This window comes from Cygnus atratus, chromosome 1 (assembly GCF_013377495.2).
Source record: "Cygnus atratus isolate AKBS03 ecotype Queensland, Australia chromosome 1, CAtr_DNAZoo_HiC_assembly, whole genome shotgun sequence".
In the NCBI taxonomy this organism is placed as follows: Eukaryota; Metazoa; Chordata; class Aves; order Anseriformes; family Anatidae; genus Cygnus; species Cygnus atratus.
This window is the reverse complement of record NC_066362.1, coordinates 176,681,929-176,703,383: the sequence shown is the minus strand read 5'-3', so window position 1 is coordinate 176,703,383 and position 21,455 is coordinate 176,681,929.

The window sequence follows — 21,455 nt, the reverse complement described above, 5'->3', positions numbered from 1 at the left end:
TTCCCCCCAAATGTCCTGCTTTTAGGATCTGTTTGAGCTTCTGGGGCACAGGTGTTGGCACAATGTCTTTTTTGAAACAGCTGCAGGCTTTGAGCTGGTGTAATGGCACGTCCTGCCGAAATCCCATGGAGCAGCTGTCCCCAGATGGCCGCCGAGATAACCGCCTGGCTTTGATGGCCCGCCCGGCGTCAAACCTCTCCGTGGTACACGGGGATGGAAGGCGTTTTTCAAAGGTTTGCTGGGATTGTTATGATGACTGTGTACACGAAAACAAAGAGGTTAAAGATGCAATTCCTGTTTGGAGGAGACTGGGAGGGGAGCACTGTGTTATCCCTGTCTGGGACAAATGTATGCTCATGCACATAAACAGACCCACATACACACAGGCATGGCTACTTGGTGAAGCATGCTTCAAAAGAGAAATATCCTGGTCCTGTAAACACACCGTGAGATGCTACATGCAATAAGGAATTAGCATATTAGGACTTCTGTTAATAAATGTATTTATAATGGAAATCTCTTCAGCACCTCTGCTTTTCCTGCCAGCAGTTCTTCAGAAAGGAAGCATTTGATGACAGTTAATTAGCGAACGTACAGGACACCTTCTAGATTACTCGAGTGGATAAAATCTCTCACTCCAGATTTACATATCCTGTGATAATGGTATCATTATCATAAAAGAACAGTGTTATTTTAAGAGAGGCTCTACAGTAAGTTAAATTGATTTTTAAGCCCTTTGTTTGGGCATCCCTGTAAATCACGTTGAACATCATGCTATTTCAAGCCACTCCTCTGCACCGTTTGGCTTTATTCTCTGCTTCAGGACACATCTGTTGTGTTTCAGTTCATGTTTCACAGGGTACGGCCGTGGAGGGCAGGCGCTGCAGGGAGTGTGGATGGGGCAGTGTGAGAGCTGTTCCTGGTACATTTTGATGAATGGACTGGTTAACACTTCCTTGCAGGCCGTGTTTGACCTGGCAGCAGCTCTCTGCATTGTTCCAAAGCGTTGGGAAGTTTTCCCTGGACCATGCATCTCTCACCTGCTCCAGTGCCCATGGCTGTGCACAGAAATCCCACCAGCACCTGGGCTTTTTGCTGTCCCTCAAGGACTGACGGCATTATTTCACCTCTCAGCTTACAAAAACATCCAGCCGACACTGTTCTTTCATGTCCCTGAAACTTAGCAAAGCTTTTTAATATAGCATCATGGAATCATTCAGGTTGGAAAAGACCTCTAAGACCGTCTAGTCCAACCTTTAACCTAGTCCTAAAGTCCACCACTAAAGCATGCTACTTAGTTCTACAGCCACACGTTTCTTGAAGGCCTCCAGGGGTGGTGACTCAACCATTAAACTAAATGTGCATTTATTTGTTCTTTACTAAAATACTTAGTAGCAGCATGGCACTAGTGAATATGCTCGTTGCATGGCAGTACAGGCACCCATGTTGTGTACCACTCTCATTTCCTTTGCCAACGTATGAAGATGTTTTTCTGTCCCTCTCACTGTTTGTTACAGCACTTCTGCACTCATCTGATTCTGTGAAGAGGCTGAGCAAACGACCAGAGCCGTCAGTCTGAGTGGGTCCCGACCCATCACTAATGCCTTCATGAGCAGCTCTAGTCATATTAACAATTTTAACTACCTCTTATTAATGCAAATTTTTGTCTAGTTCTGTTTATATACCTAACATGTTCTCACTAAATATTAATTTGATAACAGGACACAGCCATTTAGGATTACTATTTAATGAAGGTGAAAGAAAATAACATATGTATATATATTTATATATAATATAAAGCCCGGGTAGGTTTATTTCAGGCAGAGCAAAGCACATTCACCATTTAAGAACATGCAGCCTGATGGTCCTACATGGGAAAATGGTGTTAGCAGAAGTGTGGGGAGGGACTAGGAACCTTGGACTCCAGCAGTCACTTTTTTTTTTTTTTCCCCACTGGTTTTCCTTACAGACATCAGGCGTCAAACACAATTCTGAATGCCATGATAGAGCTTAGACATTAACATGATAAAGTTAAGAATAAAGGTCCTAATTGCCGATCAAATAGATGCAATATTCAAGCAAACAAACATACAATGGATACTGGATTAAAATATATATATATACAAATAATATAAAATAAAAAAAAAGATGTCTAGCTGGGAGTACAGATAAGAGATGCAAGACTGCCAATTTTTCTTCACCTAAAATGTTAAGATTTTATTTTTTTAATTATTACAAAACAATTATTGAAATTGTTTGGATAACAGCCAAAAAAAAAAAAAAAAAACATGCAATTGTGCTGCATTGGCTATTGCACATTAATAATTTATTAATGAATAACATTCCTACAGAAAATGAGAATGTACAAGATATTGAAAAATAAAAATAAAATTCCTAACCATGTATCGAATCTGGAAAGCTGATTCCAAAGTGTGATTGTTGTACAGAAGCCCTATATTAGAAAAGACTGGGGGTGTAATTAGTGCATTTAAAACTGTTTTAGTGTAAATAGGTAAAGCTCTTCAGTTTGTCTGCTGTATGTATGATGGAAGTTGTTCAGTTCTTTGCTAATCCTGCTTCTGGAGCAAGCATGTCTATGTTGACCTCAGCTTTTTAAGGCACTTTAAAAAAAAGAAAAAAAAAAGTGCATGTTATCATTTACAGTCCTTTTTGCCAGCATCTGGGGAGAGCAGACGAGCTTTCCCAGCCTTGCAATGAACCTTTTAGAAAACACTTCTCCCTGTCATTCTCTGGGTGAAGTATGTTGATGGCACTCAACGTGCAGAAGCACTTCACACATATCAAAGACATCTCCAGTGCAATGGGTGTCCAGCAGTCCCTGAGCATCACACGAGGGAAGTTCCAGTCTTCAACCCTGGACCAATGCTCTGGACCTTACAGTCAGTGAAGGATAGCTGTCAATGCAAAAGTATTTGAGCGTTTTGGAATAGTTTGGTGAAGGCAAGACACTCCCATATTGGTTGAACTAAAATATGTCCAATAACTTAGGGGACTGTTCTATTAAAGAAATGTTGTTCAAACCACCTCTCCATGTAGCTTTGTGATGTGCAGTTTGTAGTAAACAGATTCCCCTAGAAAATAGGCTTTTTGAAAGCAAACCTTTCAGTGGGAGAAGGATTTCGATTCATAGGACCTGGGCTTTACACCAGGCGTTTTAACCTTTAAAACAGAAAAGGTCTCCCTTTGTCATCAGCTGTGCACTGGTTCAGAAGCAGACTGTTTTAGAAGGTCATGTTGCAAAGTTGCTGCATAAATGCAATTTTAGCAGTGGCTGATTTCTCAGCATGCATACTGCTGCAGCCTGGCCTGCAGTATCTGTCCTGTACCAGCAAGTCTGAGAAAAAGGAGAAGCTAAGTTACACTCCGATATTACAAGCATTAAAGGGTTATCAGCACTGCTCAGTCTTCAAACACGTTAAAAAAATAGAGTCTACAGTGTCATCAAAATAAATACCTAATTGCCTAACTCAGATAAAGTCTTCTTGCTCTTGAGATTGTTGTGACAACGTGAACACCATCGTCACTGACTAAAACGTTCTAAAGTCCAGTGCATTGTCTGGGAAATCTGTGTGGGAAGATTTGAAGAACAGATTCAGCATTCTTCGAGATGTAGATGATGGGTTGGTGTTTTTTTCAAAGGCCAGGAGAGCATAGAATTTGAATGATTTATTTGTCAGGACTTCTGTTCTCCAACTTTTGACAAGATGAATAAGCATATGTAAATATATTAAAAAAAAAAAAAAACACCTTATTCAGAGCATCATTTTTATTCTGAACATCTGGCACAGGCTTCGTGCAGAAAAATTGTGTTGTCCACACTACACCTGTGGAAGATCCTATGCAAGAAAAAAATAATCACAGTAAGTACAGTGATAATTGGAAATGTAAAAAACATCTCAAATTTTGATGCCAAATTCCCCAGCCACTACATGAAGTTTTTCTTAGGATAGGCTGAGCAGTGCAAAGCCAGGCAAGGCTTAAGCATCCTCATGAGTAAAAGGCAGAAAATAAATTCCTCCCTTACCCCAGGCACGTGTTCAGGATGAATTGAGGCTTATTAACATCGACAGACAAACAGTGGTGGGGGACTGGACTAAAAGAAGCATGTTCCCTGAATACCATTATTTTCCCCCTTTTTGAAAGCTTACAAGTTAGTTAGTGCCTTCTAGTGCAAGCCAAAATTTTGAAGTCCCTGCATCCTCTTACTGAAACATTCACTGAGTACTTATAAATGCAATGTAACGCACAAATACAAAAGATAAAATAATGAATAAATAAAATAAAATAAAATGGTCCTTTTTATATACCATGTCTCAATACAAAACCCATTCTTGGCAACAGCCTTTTCAATTCAAAATCATTAAATGAGTGAGTATTTTATGTTGACTTCTCCGGATGAGCTCTCTGAGCAAGATGACAATATTACATGCAGACACTGGTTTGGGAAAAGTCCAAGAAAAGCTTTACTTGGTTAGGAAAATGTTATATGGGAGCATGATCCAAGGAGTGGTGTCGTGGCTATTTTTCCTGTTATCGTGACTCAGTTACATTCCATGCAGCCTGTACCATCGTCTGCATTTCAGCTCGGCTTGATTTTACATCCTTAGGTCACCTACTAAGGTTTCCAAACTGAGGGTTACAAATAAGCTTTTGTTTTTTGAAGAAACGCAATTGGGCAGGGGCAGTGATGCACACATATCGGTTTTTGCAGAAGCTGTGCGGTGCTGTACGGAGCAGCATCCTGCAGCGAGGAATGCGCCTGTCCTGTTCCAATAAATATTTGGAGGCAGAATTAATCTGAAATGTCTCTGTGAATCCCTCCCTCTGCCTGCAGCCCTTGCCCTGTTCCTCCCGCTGCTGTGAGGGGGAAAGGGGAAGGCTGAAACTTGGTGTCACAGCAAGGGGACAGGCCCCAGGGCCTTGCTGCATTCCTTCAGCAACAAGGGGGTAACGTGCAAGGATGAGCCAAATGGCGCTAAAGCTGCAGCTGCTGCAGTCCTCCCCGCCTGCCCCGTTTCTCTGACACTTCTGTTCAATCAGTTTTACAATGTAAGGAAACATACAAGGAAATGAAAACATAAACAGCCGTCCTTTCTCCTCCATGTTTTCATTATGAGCTCACCTGTGAACTTTCATCCATGTACAAATGACTAGACAAAATTATTCAGCTAGAGAAGAGCCAGGTACTGACAATGGCCAAGATACCACTTAAAACTGACATTTAATGTAGTTGATCCAATACTTAGAATCGCAAGATAAATAATTTGCAGCTGGAGTTACGGTTTGCAGCAAGGAGTTGCGGTTTTAAGCTAAAAGAGGAAAGGTTTAGATTAAATGTTAGGAGGAAATTCTTCACTGTGAGGGTGGTGAGGCCCTGGCACAGGCTGCCCAGAGAAGCTGTGGCTGCCCCATCCCTGGAGGTGTTCAAGGCCAGGCTGGATGGGACTTTGGGCAACCTGGTCTGGTGGGAGGTGTCCGTGCTCAGGGCAGGGGGTTTGGAACTGGGTGGTCTTTAAGGTCCCTTCCAACCCAAGCCATTCTGTGATTCTGTGCTTCTCTGGGGGGGGGGGGGGGGGGGAAGCAAGAGAGGAGAACTGCTTTTGATAAAATAAGTGAGAGCCAAAATCAATGAGAGAGGGTTGGCTAGAAAGAGACGGGGAATGATGCAAAGGCAAGGACAAGGCCAGCAAAAGCAAGTGGTCAAGAGTACACGTGCCAAGTGCAGGTTGAAAGAGAGCCTAAAAGAGCTCCCTGCTTGCTCTGGGTAGTCCTCTCGAGTGCTGTGGAGGGTGGTTCTGGGCAGTGTCTGGCTGGACAAGCTGTTGGCCTCCCCACGTCCCACCCAGCATCTCTTCCCCAGCCTCTCAGCCTTCCAGGCCAGGGCTCTTGCAAGGCAGCATCTCACAAGTTTTAGGATAACATCTCGCAGTGTTGTAGGATAAACCTGCTCAGCACATCCTACAGAAATCAAACTCACCCCTACAGAGTGCTCAGGGGCATCCCATCTGCCACCCCAACCTAAAAGCAGATGAAGCCCGGCAGCAGACAGCAAAACAAAAGGTCACCAAGCTTTTTCCATCCCCGTGGAGGAGTCTGAAAGCAGCATTATTGAGCTTAACCTGCTGCTCTGAACAAAGGGCACATTGTTTCTCTGCACAATTTCTTCTACCAAAAGCATGTGTGTGAATATGAGAAATTCTCTCTGGCAAAACAGTGAATGTCAAAGTTTAGTCATTTTTTCCTCAAAACTAGAACCCAAGATCTGATGGCTTGAAAAAAAGAAGGAAAAAAAAAAAGATCAATCCCTTTTGAAATGCTAACATTTCCACCGGAAACTAGATGAGTGTCATTCACCTGGCCCATAAATTTTTGTTGACCGCTGGAGATTTGGGTGGACCTGGACCCACATGAGAAGGGCCCGATTTCCAGGGCTGGAGCTCCACTTCCCTCTATGCAGCGATGATCGATGCTGCCAGCTTTCTGCCCAGCTAATGTGCTGAATCACCTGCGTCCCTAACCAGCGGCCAAATTCGATGGCTCCCCTACAAGCAATTTGCCCCTAGCCCTTCTCTTTTCCCTGGCAGGGGCCCCTTCTGTGAAACCAAGGGATCACAAACAGCCAGCGGGGAGTTCATTTTAACCTTATTTTTCTGGGACTTTAGCTATTTTATTGGTGGTATTAATTTTTTATTCAATCCCTTGGTGATTACCATAAAGCACGCCAAGAGATTTCCAATGAGCATTTACTTACAGAGAGAACTTCGAGCTAAGATACATCCCACCATCCCATGAACCTTTCTGTGGCCATATGCAATGCTACCTACATGCCAGCACAACCCGACTGCACCAAGCGTCTAGGAAAGATGGAACTCCATCCTGCATGCCCACCTGAAGATGACTCCCTGCATTTAGGCTGATGGGCTGTGTTAATTTATTCCATGTGTAATTTATGCATGTTTATTTAAAAAAAAACAAGCAAACAAGATAGTCGTCAGAGAATTATGATGGGCTGTCTTCCCTGTCCTGGAGGGCAGAGTGAATGTGTTGGCTCCTGGCATTTGGATTGTAGCACTCAGATCTGGGAGTGTTCACACCAGCCCCCATGTGCAGAAATGCAGACAAATAAGGACACAGACAAATAAGAAACTTAATAAGGTGAATATTGTCTCATCCAAGGTCCTGCTGGCTGTTCAGCACAGTGCCAGCACACTCCAGGATTTTGACCCTCACAATCAGTGGCTGACTCATTTTTATACATTCCCTCACCTTTTTATAGCATGACTTTGTGGGAAAAATACTCAAAATCAAAAAATTTCTCTCCAGCCTCTCCAAATACACAGTAGGGCATTAAAAACCCATAAGTTGCTGTTTGTGAGCAGACGCCCCATTGTGCTCCCACAGTCACTGTCTGGTTCATGTGTGTGCTTTTTTCAGTTTGGTTTGTTTTGTTTTTCCATGAAAAGGACAAGCCCCTTCCCTCCCTCCTTTGTTCAGATAACTGAAAGAATACTGGAATATAACAAAAATACCCCAGAGCCCCCTAGCCTTGGAAGCAGCCCCAGGCTCTTGGTGCAGACTGCCAGGCATCACCCCATGATTCCTCCTTCACAGAATCACAGCATGGCTGAGGTTGGAAGGGTCCAACCTCATCTGGTCCAACATCCCTGGTCAAGAAGGGCCACCATGTCCAGGACCACGTCCTTCTTTCCCTTTGCTGGGGGTGCACCCCACCTGCTACCTCCTTCAGCAGGAATTTTGTATCCCTAAAATTGTGTGAGCACTTGGCAAAGGACACGGAGTCTGGGTCTTCCTCCAGGAATCGGGGTCTTCCTCCAGGACATACGGGAGAGCCCACCATGTCCATGTTCCTCGCATTCCCTAAGCCCCGTGAGTCCAGGAAATCCCAATCTCTCATTATCTTAAAACCAAAAATCCTGTTAATGGCTTTACCTCACCGTTGGAAACTGGCCCAGCGCCTTCTTGAGTTACTGACTTCAGCTGATGATTTGGGCTTTTATTTTTCCTTTGTTTCAGATCATTCCTTGAAGAAACAGCACCCCAGCCTCTTGCGTTGTCGTCATCTGTCCTCAAGCTCAGCTCCACAAGCGTGGCTTCTCATGTGTTCTTGTATTGTTCATAGACTAAATGCTGTCAATTAGCGAGCAATTAAAGAGCACGCTGCACAGAGGCTAGCAGACACCTGAAACAGATTACTGACATCACCATGTGTTCATTAGTTAGGAAAACCAGGCCCATCTTATAAAAATCACTGAAAGCATTTCAGCGTGATCTCTGTGGCCTGGTTTAAAAAATAAGTTTTACTGTAGCAGCTCTCCCATGATAACACCAAAAGGGGCAGCCCTGCTCTTATGAGTCCTTCAGTAAATTCAGTCAGGTTCCCGTTTACAGGCAGCTCTCGTGCAGTTATCCAGCACTGTGATATGCAAGACAAAAGCCTGCAGGCCCAGCACATAATCCCTTATTAAAAACATTTGGGGGGGTTAATCTGAGGTTCTTTTGAAGGTCAGCCCCCAGCCATCTCACACAAAGCATGGGGATGGTTTGTGCTGTGCAATCAGGGCCCACCGAGCTTGGCCTCCGTGCTTAAACGGGGACACGGGTGGCTGGGAAGAGGGGAGATGGACAGATGGGGCATGGAGGAGAGAGGAGACACGGACGAGAGCTGAGTGGTGGTCCCTGTGTGTTTGGGTTGTTTGGCCATCATTTCTTAGGTGATGCCTTTGGGAAGTTACATCCAGCAATGTTGCTCGTGCTTTGCCCTTCCTGATGTTGGGGGTACAACCATGGAGGGGTCTCAGCCAGGCTCAGCACTAACCCACCAGCTTCCTTACCTGCATCTTGAGCCAGATGGCCCAAACAGGGCACTAAAACACTGCCACAGGGCACTAAAACACTGTTTGCAAGAGCAGTAGACGATGAACACGTGGCTGCCTGAGGACATCAGCTGCCACAGTGACTGAAGCAAAACCCTCCGGTACTGGTGACAAGCATAGTGGGAGACTGAGCTGTGCCTCTTGAGAGAAAGAACTGGGATTTCTTTATAACCTCCTGAGACAATATAGCAACATAACTCTTCAAGGAGATCATAATTTCCACCTCCCAACCTTTATTTGCAGGCCTGGCCTTTACCATACCACATCTCTCCCCAGAAGAGCATCACCCCATTGAGCCCAGCAGGTTGAAGGACTCATCCCCCTCTCAGTCCCTGCTCACATCCCATCACTATTTCCATTTCATCCCAAATTAGCAACGCAAGCAAATCGGGAAGTCGTGCTCAAAGTACTCCAGCTGCAGCATAACCATACACGAACAAAGGAAAGCCGTGTTCCCCAGCCTGGCACCTCCCAGCAGAACAGCCTCCTCTTTGTGGTGTCAGAAAGCACAGAGCTATTCACGGCACTTTAGTTTCTGTTCTTCAGTAATTTCATGTTCATTGAATAACAACTTTCTAATTTTGTAGCACCACACAAAAATCACAGACGGGGCAGATTTGTCAGCTGCTCTGTAGGACAGCCTGTAAAAAAAATAAAAATTAAAAAAAAAAAAGTAAAAAACAATAATTTTACCACTGAGTCTTCCATCAGCAGTCCAGCTTTCCCCATTCCCCAGCACAGATCTCTCCCATCAAGGAGATTTTTGAGACTCTATATTTGCAGGTGGACGGGTATCTTTCCTCTGGTAAAGTAATTCCTTGAGGCTGATGGGTTATGTCATGGTCATATTAGAAAGAAATGCATGGGGCAGGTCTTGTGGAAGTTCATTTTGCATTTCCAGTCCTGGAAAGAGCTGTGAAGTCTTGTCAGCAGCTGGGGTTGGGGTTTTCAAGCTGAGCCCGGCACAGCTTGTTCTACTCTTTGCTTGTCCCAGCTCGCCAGTGCTCTGCTTTGCAGCCATAACCACTGTGCTCAGTCCTGATCACAGCAGGAGAAGGAGTGCCTTTCCATTTTGTCCCTCCTGAGCTCCAGGTTGTCGGGTTTGGAGCTGTGTTGTCACAAGGTTGGTTTGCTTCCTTTCATTCGGTGGCCAGCTCCCAAATGCCAGCTTTCATTCATAGATCATGAAAGTCCATTTGGAGACCGCATTAGGTGAAATTTCCCCTTTTATAAGGGAAGTTTCTGGCCCTTCTGGTTGCAGGATAAGTTTTAAAAAATCTAACACAAGTCAAGATAAGGATTAAAATGCCATAAGGCAAAGAAGAGAATAATTGTGTGTGATGTCTTCTCTGAAATCAGCTTTGAGAAAGTTTGGTGTCTTACTGATGTATTTTGAATACTTCCCATAGCTGTAGCTGTCTTCTTAAAAATATCACATCTAGGGAAGGCAAAGGAAAAAAATAGGTGACTGTTTGACCTGGGTGAATCAGGGTCTCTGTCCTGAAAGCTGGCATGGTGTTTGGTCTTAACCAAAATGTGTGTCTCCTCAGTGCTTTGCCTTTTGACCTTTCTTACCCAAAAGCACTTCACTGGTAGGAACGGGAGCTATTTCCCAGGCACTTTTTGAGCAACTTCATCATTTTAAGATATTGTAGTATCATTCCTTTAAAATTCAGTCCAGAGTTCATATTATTCACCATGAGCGTTTGTTTCTGCTTGGTTCAGCATGTCCTCAAAGACCCTGAAGACCTTGAAGAACCTACTTGTTTGAGTGTCATTACAACTGAAGGGCAGGTGTTGGACCTCTGGTTTCTAAGTTTTGCAAAAATCTCGCAAAATCAGTAACTGGTTCCAGCTGGGGCATTTAAAAGCTGGGGTTCTGGAAAGGTCTGGAAAGCTTTTTTCCCTCTTCATGATGCTTCAGAGTCCAAGGCATACAAATTTCAGACCATGTTTTTTAAAAACAACAGCTAAAAAGAAGCATGCATGAAGCTGCAGTAACTATGCTACTTTTTTTGTTTGTTTTCCACCTGATTGATAGTATCAAAATGTTCATGTATTTAAGCCTAAGCCACATATGTAAATGAGTGAGCAACGAACTGGATCAACCTGGTAGCACTTGCTTGGCTCCTCACGGCTTCAGTAGTGGTGGAGATCAGCCTCATGATCCATCCTCTCCCTCCACAGACTGAAGAAGAAGAAATCGAGTTCTTCATCTTCTTCAGTGTCTGCATTTGTGTCCTAGTCAAGGATAAAGCTCCATGTGAGCTTGTGGTGCTGGAGAAGGGGAAATTTTCTCTTCCCTGTGAAAACTCTGCTCTGCCTGATCTCATTTTGTGTTTCGGGTCGTAAAGTCACAGCCTGTGATTTCTGTTGCTCCTGTGGTTTCACTTCACTTAGAAACAGCTTCAGATGTTTAAATATTTGTAATTTAAATGGTTCACAGTGCGGTTAGCTCTTACTTCACCATAGTTTCAGATGGGGTTATTTAAAATAAATTTTTTTAAAGGGAGAGAAAAATACCCCTAGCATGGGCCTACATTCACCTGGCACTGATGGGATGTACCCGTGGGTCACTGGCAAGCAAGCAAGAGGTGAGGAGCAGCCCCATATGTCTGCTTTTCCCCTTGTAAGACCAACCTAGGACCTCCACAGGGTTCCCAGGCCTGTTGAAGAAATTGGCAAGCAAAGGAGAAAAACAGCCCACCACAACAAGGCCTGAGGCACCACATGCCCATGGAGTGGCTGGCTGACCCAAGGGCCCGGAGGGGAGATGTGAAGGATGGAGAGGGGGGAGCCACCCTTTGGGCTGCAACTCACACTTGCACCAGATTCAGGAGGGAGGTGAAATCTTTCCTTCCTCCCACTACGTCCTATGTGCTCAGAAACAGGGCTGGGTTTAGATGCTTGACCTCCAGCAAGGGCTGTGAGCAGACATAGAGAAGGAAAACCTAGGGTGTACATTATGAGAAGAAAATTGGGGTGAACTTTCACAGCAGTGCCTTTTAAACTTCATCTGACAAATAGACTCAACCCAAAATGAAGAATTTGAATGCGGCCTGCAAGGGACCGAGGAGAGACTTGACTCACATATAACCCATGGTAACAGCTTTTGGCCCAAGAGGCCTTAATCTGCTTTTAAAAGGAGTGTTTTGGAGTGAAAGGGGAGGAAAAACACCGTGTACCTCTCAGAACCTGCTCCCAGTGCCTGATGCTCCTCCAGGAGCTGAGGCAGGTGCCGGGGGGGATGACAGGGCCTGCACCCAGTGGGAGGCAGCACATCTCCTGCAGTGGCTGCTGACTTCTGGAAGGGGAACACTTGCCTGCAAGGCGTCCGTATGTCAGGCAAGGTCAGTCACTCCTGAGTCATGCAGAAGCAACACTAGATGGGTGGAGAAAAACATTCCTCCAGCCTTTTCCAAGCAGGGCGGGTGGCAAGTGCCGTGCCGGGCGTGACAGCATCCATCTAATATCCCTTTTGGAGGGCCCGCGCCCATCTCCAAAGCCTGAAAGCCAAAAGCGGAGGGGAAGGAAGCAGAAATGGGTCTGGAGCTCACGTCGTTGTTGGACGAAGCACGATGGAGCAGCTGAGCTCTGCTGTCATCCCAGAGAGTGGCCCCAGGAGGGATGCAGTCACCTCGCAGTGAGTCGGGGTGCTGGAGGACACTCAAGTGGCACCACCCAGGCTGGCTCGCAGCTGCCAAGGACAGTCCTGCTGGCCAAGGGAGAGCCTGCCAGACCTGATTCCTGCTAGGGAGAGTAATTTTTCATGGGGAGTGACAGGGCAGGACAGAGAGGAGGAGATGAGAAGATGGGTGGAAGGGTAGAGAAAGAACAGGAGAACCTGTGTCCTGAGACAGCCAGACAGTAGAAACCTATGTGTGCTACATAAATAAATCCTAGTTTTCTATCCCTAATTGTTTAACATGAAAAGACCCTTTTGCTGTGCCTGGCTGATGAGTGCAGGGGGGTCTTGGTGCCTGCATGGGAGTCCCCAGGTGGGTGATGCTCCCTGGACAGAGGCAGGGAGAGAGCTGCAGCAGCCACATGCACCTACCGCCCCTTCTCCTGCCCCATGCAGAGACAAACCTTCCTGCGAAACAGCTGAAAATCTCCAGATACTGGGCAATTTTATCATCAGCAAGGAAAGGGCAGGATTCCTCCCCTCACACACCTTGGGAATCTCTGTTCTCTCCCTGAAGCAACTCCTAGATCTCCCGAGTGCAAGCTTACAAGAAAGAAAGAGAGAAAGGAAGAGAGAAAGGAAAGAAGAGAGAAAGGAATCACAGAATCACAGAATCACAGAATCATCTAGGTTGGAAGAGACCTCCAAGATCACCCAGTCCAACCTCTGACCTAACACTAACAAGTCCTCCACTAAACCATATCACTAAGCTCTACATCTAAACGTCTCTTAAAGATCTCCAGGGATGGTGACTCAACCACTTCCCTGGGCAGCCCATTCCAATGCCTAACAACCCTTTCGGTAAAGAAGTTTTTCCTAATATCCAACCTAAACCTCCCCTGGTGCAACTTTAGCCCATTCCCCCTCGTCCTGTCACCAGGCATGTGGGAGAATAGACCAACCCCCACCTCGCTACAGCCTCCTTTAAGGTACCTATAGAGGGCGATGAGGTCTCCCCTGAGCCTCCTCTTCTGCAGGCTGAACAAGCCCAGCTCCCTCAGCCGCTCCTCGTAAGACTTGTTCTACAGACCCCACACCAGCTTCGTTGCCCTTCTCTGGACTCTCTCAAGCACCTCCATGTCATTCTTGTAGCGAGGGGCCCAAAACTGAACACAGTACTCGAGCTGCGGCCTCACCAGAGCCGAGTACAGGGGGACAATCACTTCCCTAGACCTGCTGGCCACGCTGCTTCTTATACAAGCCAGGATGCTGTTGGCCTTCTTGGCCACCTGAGCACACTGCTGGCTCATATTCAGCTGCCTATCAACCAGTACTCCCAGGTCCTTCTCTGCCAGACAGCTTTCCAACCACTCATCTCCCAGCCTGTAGCGCTGCTTGGGGTTGTTGCGCCCCAGGTGCAGGACCCGGCACTTGGCCTTGTTGAACTTCATACAGTTGGCCTCAGCCCATCGGTCCAGCCTATCCAGATCCTCCTGCAGAGCCTTCCTTCCCTTGAGCAGATTGACACATGCACCTAACTTAGTGTCATCTGCAAACTTACTGAGGGTGCACTCAATCCCCTCATCCAGATCATCGATAAAGATATTAAAGAGGACCGGCCCCAGTACTGAGCCCTGGGGGACTCCACTAGTGACCGGCCTCCAACTGGATTTGACTCCATTCACCACAACTCTCTGGGCCCGGCTATCCAGCCAGTTTTTAACCCAATGAAGCGTATGCCAGTCCAAGCCACGAGCAGCCAGTTTCTTGAGGAGAATGTTGTGGGAAACGGTATCAAAAGCCTTACTGAGGCAAGGTAGACCACATCCACAGACTTTCCCTCATCTACTGAGTACATCACCAATGTCATAGAAGGAGATCAGGTTCGTCAAGCAGGACCTGCCTTTCATAAACCCATGCTGACTGGGCCTGATCGCCTGCTTGCCCTGTAAGTGCCGTGTGATGACACTCAAGATAATCTGCTCCATGAGCTTCCCTGGCACTGAGGTCAAAGGAAGGAAGGAAGGAAGAAAGGAAGGAAGGAAATCTGAGAAATAGCACTGGCCCGGGCTGCCCAGAGAGGCTGTGGAGCCTCCCTCCTTGGAGATGTTCAAAAGCCCTCTGGACGTGGTCCTGGGCACCCTGCTGTCTAGCCCTGCACAAAAAGAAGGGTTGGACCAGGTGACCTCTGGAGGTGCCTTCCAACCTCATCCATCTGTGATTCTGTCACTGTTTCTTATGTTTTATCACAAAAACAGACCTGCATGTATGTAGGAGAAAAAACCATCCACTCACGCTCACTTGCACAGGGAAAGGACCCATTTGCAGCCTGGTGTTTCAAGCTGCCACCATTTCACCAAAACTACCAGGGACAGGTTGATTTCACTTGCAGATCAGGCCACTAGAAGAGACGTGGGGTCACACATAGGAGCTCCTGGTCTTTTGAACATCACTGTATGACAGATAAGTGAAACGCTGGCTGGGGAGCAGCCTCCTTGGTCTGGCTTCCTGCATCACTCCAGCTCCTTGCTGGGCTCGCTGAGGTTTCGCAGCACAGAGTCAACAGCTTGCTCAGCTCTGGTTAAAGCAGGCAGTGAGCTAAAGGGGAAAACGTGGTCTGCATCCAAGCCTTTAAAAGCTGAAATGGCTGTGGCTGACACATACTGCACCACTAAAGTAGGTCTTGATGTTTATTGTTCCAGCTGGCCGGCGCATGTGCCTGTAGCAGCGTGCGCAGTGCCTCAGCCGCCCCAAAGTGCATCCATCAGGCAGCACCGTCACATTGTGAGCTGCTCACAGCCTGGGTTGGTGCTTGTTTGCCAAAGGGGCGAGCAGACATGCCAGGCAGATTCACACTTGCCATGCAGCAACAGCTTCCTGCCAGCGTTCAGGTGTTGTTTTGGAAAGCCTCTTGTTAAAGGCAGTGTGTTTTTCCCAAAAATTTGGCCAGGAGCTAAATGTGCCAGAAGGTCCAAGAGGCTCAGTGTGTATCCCTCAGTTTTTCCTCTGGGTTTGTGACAGTGTTATTAACACTATTTGTTTGCACCTTTTCTCTGCAGTGCTGCGCATAAAACAGCAAATCTTAATGTGATCCAGGACCCATACTTCCCCTGAGGGGTCTAAATGAGGGTGCCCATACCAAAGGGCACGAGAATTTTAAGGGGGGGTTCGTTCATTCCTGAACCTCCCTTTTCCTACTGCTGAAGGAGTAGGGACATTTTACTTCAGCTGGTAGAGTTTATTTTGGGGTCAAACTTCCTTCACCCAAGAAGCTGACTCCCAGGAGGTCTGGACAATTTATCTGACAGCTTAATGAGAACTCAGAGATGCTTGCTTGACCCCGCAGGGAGCTTGACAGGGCAGCAAATAGCTGCAGGTTCCCAAAACAAAGGCATCTTTGCTCCCTTTAGGGATAACTGATCATCCTGGGGGCTCTTTGTCGCAGAGCCCCAAAGGGGATGGGATCACCCAGGTGGCAGAAACAAGGTCCCACAGGGACTGCACTCAGAAGCAGCAAACACTGACCCGATGAACACGTATACATGCACATACCATATAAATATGTACTTTTTTTCCACTTCTCCACTTTCATGAAATTAGATAAAGGCATCAAACCGGGCTCTGCGTGTCAGCTAACTGATCCCACACCACGAGAACTGGGGATGTCTGGAGGTTTTACATCTTTTTTCCATTAGGAACAAGAGACTGTTGGAATTCTGGCACTGAGATGAGCTGAGGGCATCAGCTTCCAAGCAAATCCCTATGATATCACCCTGATTATGGGGGAAATAAAAGTTAGACAACACAGCAGTTGGAGAAACTCCAACAAATAGCCCTTGTCTGAGCAAAGCTGGGACAGCTTGGTTTTCCTGCCTGCTCCCTTTAGCACGGTCAGCTTGCAACCTCTTATTTCTACCACCTAGTAGGGTTCCTTCTTGATAAAAAGTCTACATTTGCAAGACTGACAGGTCTGTTCCCTTGCTGCTTGGTGCTCACAAAAGCCAAGAGAAATTAATATTTATCTTGGAAGTATTCGTTACGAGAAGCAAAAGATACAATGGGGCCAGCTTGACTTTGGGAAATGGTCCACAAACTGTAGAGGAAACCATCTGAAATAATGTCGGTGATCCAGCAGACACGTATTGCAAACATATTTATACTTTTACATATAAAGCATTAATTAGTTGTGCAGTGCTCAGGGGAGAGTGGAGCTGGTGAGGAAACGCCTGTGCCAGGCACATCATGGAGCAGGCACAGATGTCCCCGTGCTGCCACCAGCGTGGAGCAGATCTGGCATCCCAATTCACATTCACCACCCCACTGAGATGCACACCCTCACACGTCCATGGTGCTTTTGGCTCCCCAGCTTCCAGTCTTGAAGCAGGGCACAGCATGCAAAGACACACCATCTCGGATAGCCCTGGGATGTCTTCACCGAACTCTGCGGCATGGCAGGAGATGAGAAAGCAAACTGTCGCAGCCTTGAAATCCCACCCAACATTTCCCTGCTTCTGTAGCTTTGCCTTTGCTACCAGCTCTGGTTTTAAGGGCTGTCATTGTCATGGTGCCAAACCTTCAGGCCAAGCTTTTATATGTATACATACATGCACATACACGCATGCCAGACCTCACAAGGCAAGGCTTTCCTTGGGAACTGGATCCATTCAGAGTCTGTTTCCCATTTTGATTGCCACCATCCCCACACCAGTTGCTTGCTCCTGGGTGGAAAGAGAGAAGAAGCCTAAGAATTAATAGTCATATGATTTTTTTTCATCAAAAGCTGAATGTGTAGTTACAATGAAATGGTCTGACACAGAGGTGCACTGAAAGTGAAAATCCCTGCATAAATAGCTAGCTAAAGGAAATTTTCAAGAAATGTTTGAGTGTTTTTTATTGCTGCCCTACCCAGACTCACTTCATGGGGTGCTAATGACAGCATGTCACAAGATAGAACAGGGGCTCTACTGTCCTATTGTATTTGGAGTATCAGCCAATATTAGTACCAAATTAAAACACCTTTTTTAAAGTCAGGCTTTCACTACATGAAATCCAAGAGACATTTCAAAACAAAGATGTTATTCAAAATGCCTAGGGGGGTCTGCCTCTTTGGCTTGGAAGCGTAAATTTTATTTTTAGGCAAAAAGAATGCCATTTTTGGAAAGGCCAAGAGAAAAAAAAGCACAATTGGCAGATGCTGAGGTTAGCTGAACAGCTCCTTCTTATTTAGCCACCCAGCCATGAGGACTAAGGAAGAAAGGCAGATGGCCCAGCTGTCACTGGCAGAAAAGCTTCTTTTAGCCTTAAACACAAGCCCAGAAATGGACTCCAGAAATGAAATGTGAAAGACTGTGGATACAACATATTAAGTACTAAAATGGAGCTGACATTTTAAAGATTTTTTCCAGTTGAGATTGCCCACTTTTTTGGTGCATGTTCCCAACTTGTTTGTCCCCATCCCCAGAGGGATAAATAAAGCAGCCCGTACATGTGGGACCTATCCTGTACATCTGAGCCATTTAATCACAAAGGAAAGAAGTAACAGAGAGCAAATTCCAATAACTTGGTGTCAATGCCATCAATTGTGGAAATCTGTGTGGGAGAAAAGACTCTCAAAGATGCAGACTGAGATGCAGACACTGCTGGAGGTTGTTTTGATTTTTTTTTTTTTCCCCAAAAGATAAAGAAAACAAAGAGGCCAATAAGGGTAAATGCTGCCATCCAGCTGTCTTTAGGTGCATATTTAAGGTGACTGTGTCTCCCAGTAGGAGAGACGTGATCTGGGGAGAAAAGTATGGGCTTTCCCTACCACGGAGTTCTTTTGGATGTGTTTCTGGGAATTTCAGCAAGGAGAGGAAAAAGACGCAGAGGTGAAGTCCAGAAGAGATCGTAAGATACTCAGAGTGGTCTGTGCTGCTCATGGCAGGTTAAAAAAAAACAGCTCCTACACATCCAATCCCCTCTCAGACCATGGGCAATGCTTTGATTTTCATCTTCAGGCTGGAGAGGTGGCAGCATTTCCACGCTAGCATTTCACAAAGATATCCAGTCTGAGGTGGGTGGGAAAATGGGGTTTTATGGTGCTCGAGCAATGCATTTCACCTGGGTGCAAAACAGCACTGAAACATGCTGGTGTTGAACAGAGATGACGTTACACCTCACCCCAGAAAACAGAGAGCAGGTGGCGTTATTTCTGTCAACAGTGAGCTTTTTTTTTTTTTTTTGGATTTAGCTCTTATTTTAGAAAAGTTCTTGTAAGATGTTCTAGTAAGACAAGGACAATCGCACTCACGCAGAAGTGAAATGTGTGAGGGCACTGAGATTTTTTTTTTTTAAGCAAAATTTGCTGGTCTCATCCTCTTCTAGTAGCTCCAGTGAGTGGATGAAGTTGTTCTTTGCTGGAGCTGAGCCAAGTCCTCATCAGCAGCCAGCCTGCAGCTCTGCTTTGGGGTGCAATTGGGAAAGGACAACTTGTGCCATCATTTCTCTAAGACCAAAAAAAAAAAAAAAAAAACCACTTAAAAATACTTATGTCGCATTGGCCCCAGGATGTCCATTCCTGCAGCACAAAGTTATGTGACAGCAAAACCTTATGTTTCTGTCACGTGCCTTAAACAAAGCGTGCACGACGGGACATGCCAGGACTTCCTCCCTCTAACACGAGAGCCAACTGTAAAACTAAACCTTTCCCCACCAGCATGGAAGAGCATTAATTGAAAATCCTGCACCCCGCCGAACAAAGAGGGAGAGGGAAAACAGGAGACTGCATGAGCTGGAAGAGAAAAAAATGAAATCGGATCTGAGAAAACCCTTACACACAGAGCCCCTATCTTATTTTATTGTTTTTCAGTGGCTGATGCTGCTCTGGTGCATCTGATTGCTGGGGAAGGCTGGAGTCCAGGAAACAGGAGTTTAAAGGCTTGTTATGTACACTCAGGAAACATGTAGGAGTCACTGCTCTTACTCTGGATGTTGATGCTGACAAGGAGCTGAAGGAGGTGGAGGGGAAGTCTGCAGCCTTTGACTCTTGCTCCTTTTCTCCTGCCTTTCTGCAGAGGCACCGACCACTGTTGTGATGCTCAGTTTGGTTTGATTTGAGAAGGGGACACTGGAGGAAAGATTATCAGCTGCCTACGAAGTAAAGCAGAGGCTAGAGAAGAGCACATAGGAAGCGTTTTGTGTTACAAGGTACCTTGCAGGCTCTTCTAATTTTGTTTGCTGAAGGCTTGGGAGTACCGGGGACACTTGCCAGGTCAAGGCCTTTCCTTTGGGGTTATCTGAGGTGCAGAAGCGCTGTGAGCAACACACGCAGACAGCTCTGAGATGAGGTCTCGGTGTCCTTAATCCCGACGTCAGTGTTAACTCAGCCCAACACCACTGGTTCCCTTTGGACAGGACCAGGGCCAAACTCTCACCGTCTTCCTCTAGGTTTGAGCTGAGGCATACTGGGAAAGCTTGCTTTGTGCTAGAAGTGGTATTTAATATAGCATGCCAAAGAGCTTTGAGACAGCTGATGCGTAGCTGCTAATGCCTAATGTTCCTGTATTAGCAGTGTGTTGTACCAGCTGCCAGCAAAATAAACGAGCTGGGAGGCTATGTAGAGATTGAGAGCTGAGCCCGTAAGAAAAAACGTGCATTCTGTTTCACATAATAAAATCATAGGCAAACAAAGCTACTGCTCATACATCAGTTTTCCAAGTGCATACAGCTATTAAAATATACACAGCATTAAGGAGCCATCTATGATCCATCTATGAGCATGGATTGCCAAGATCGGTGCTTGATGCTGCAGGAGAGCCCAGAAGATTCAGAGCCTGAATGTGCCAAATCATATCCCGGGTACGCACACCTGTGGGTTTATCCTGCGGCATCTCATGGGGACTTTGCTCCCACACCACAGCCCCAGGACTTATCCACCGTGGCTGCCCCATGGTGCTGCAAGAGCAGGTGTTCTCCTGCCTAGCACAGCCAAGGGGACAGATGCCCCAGGTCATGAAGCAAGCCATCGTGCTACTTCTGGGGTGATACACTTTGATCAGTAAGTGCCTAAGTCCTGACCCGATTTTACATACCAGCAAAATTTATTTTTCAGAAATGTCAAGGCTGCACGCACACCAAAAGACCAATTTATTTTTTTATTTTTTATTTTTTTTGAGACAAGGGTGAGGTTCTTTATTATGATGTGAAATTCATGATAAACAGAACTGGAGGAAGGCACTCCGTATTGCAGCCACGTGCTATGGAGAAGGTAACGTTCACTTTAAGCTTAATCATGAATTAATGTCAACCCACTTCAAGCATCCCCAATCCGCCCCGAGGAGCCAGCAAGCTCTGCATGCTGTTGAAAAACAGAGGAGTTTGATCAGTTTAAGAGAAACCGATCAATACTTTAGTTCCCAAAACATCAACGTAAGAGCAAACCCAACTGAAGCACTAGAAGCCCTTTGTACCAAGTGGCCCGCTTTAATCCCCAAAGCATTTAACTGATAACTCAGAATCTGTAAGAAAAAGGCCTTGACAAGATCTGTTTTACAACTCTAAACCAGTGAGCGATAGCAGTCAGGATCCTCTTACATTAATGCAAAATTATTTAGACAGCCAGAACTGCTGGCCAAGCTGCAATGAAGTCAGTAACGTAGAAAGCCTGTAAAAGTAACACAGAAAACAGGAGTTTTCCCCACTGAGGATATAGAGTTTGCGCTGCTAGCTTGCAGAGCTGGACTGGGTTCAGGAGTTGTTGCTGTCACATTGGCTGTAAGATTTTCGTTTTGCTTCCAAACTCGGCGAGCTGTGAGACTGGGAGTTTCTCTCCAACAGCCCGGCAGATGTGATGCCTAGCACATTCACGCACCTTCTCGCACAAGACAGGCTCCGGTGAGGAATGAGCAACGCCCGGACAGTAAGCCAGGTGCCCGTGA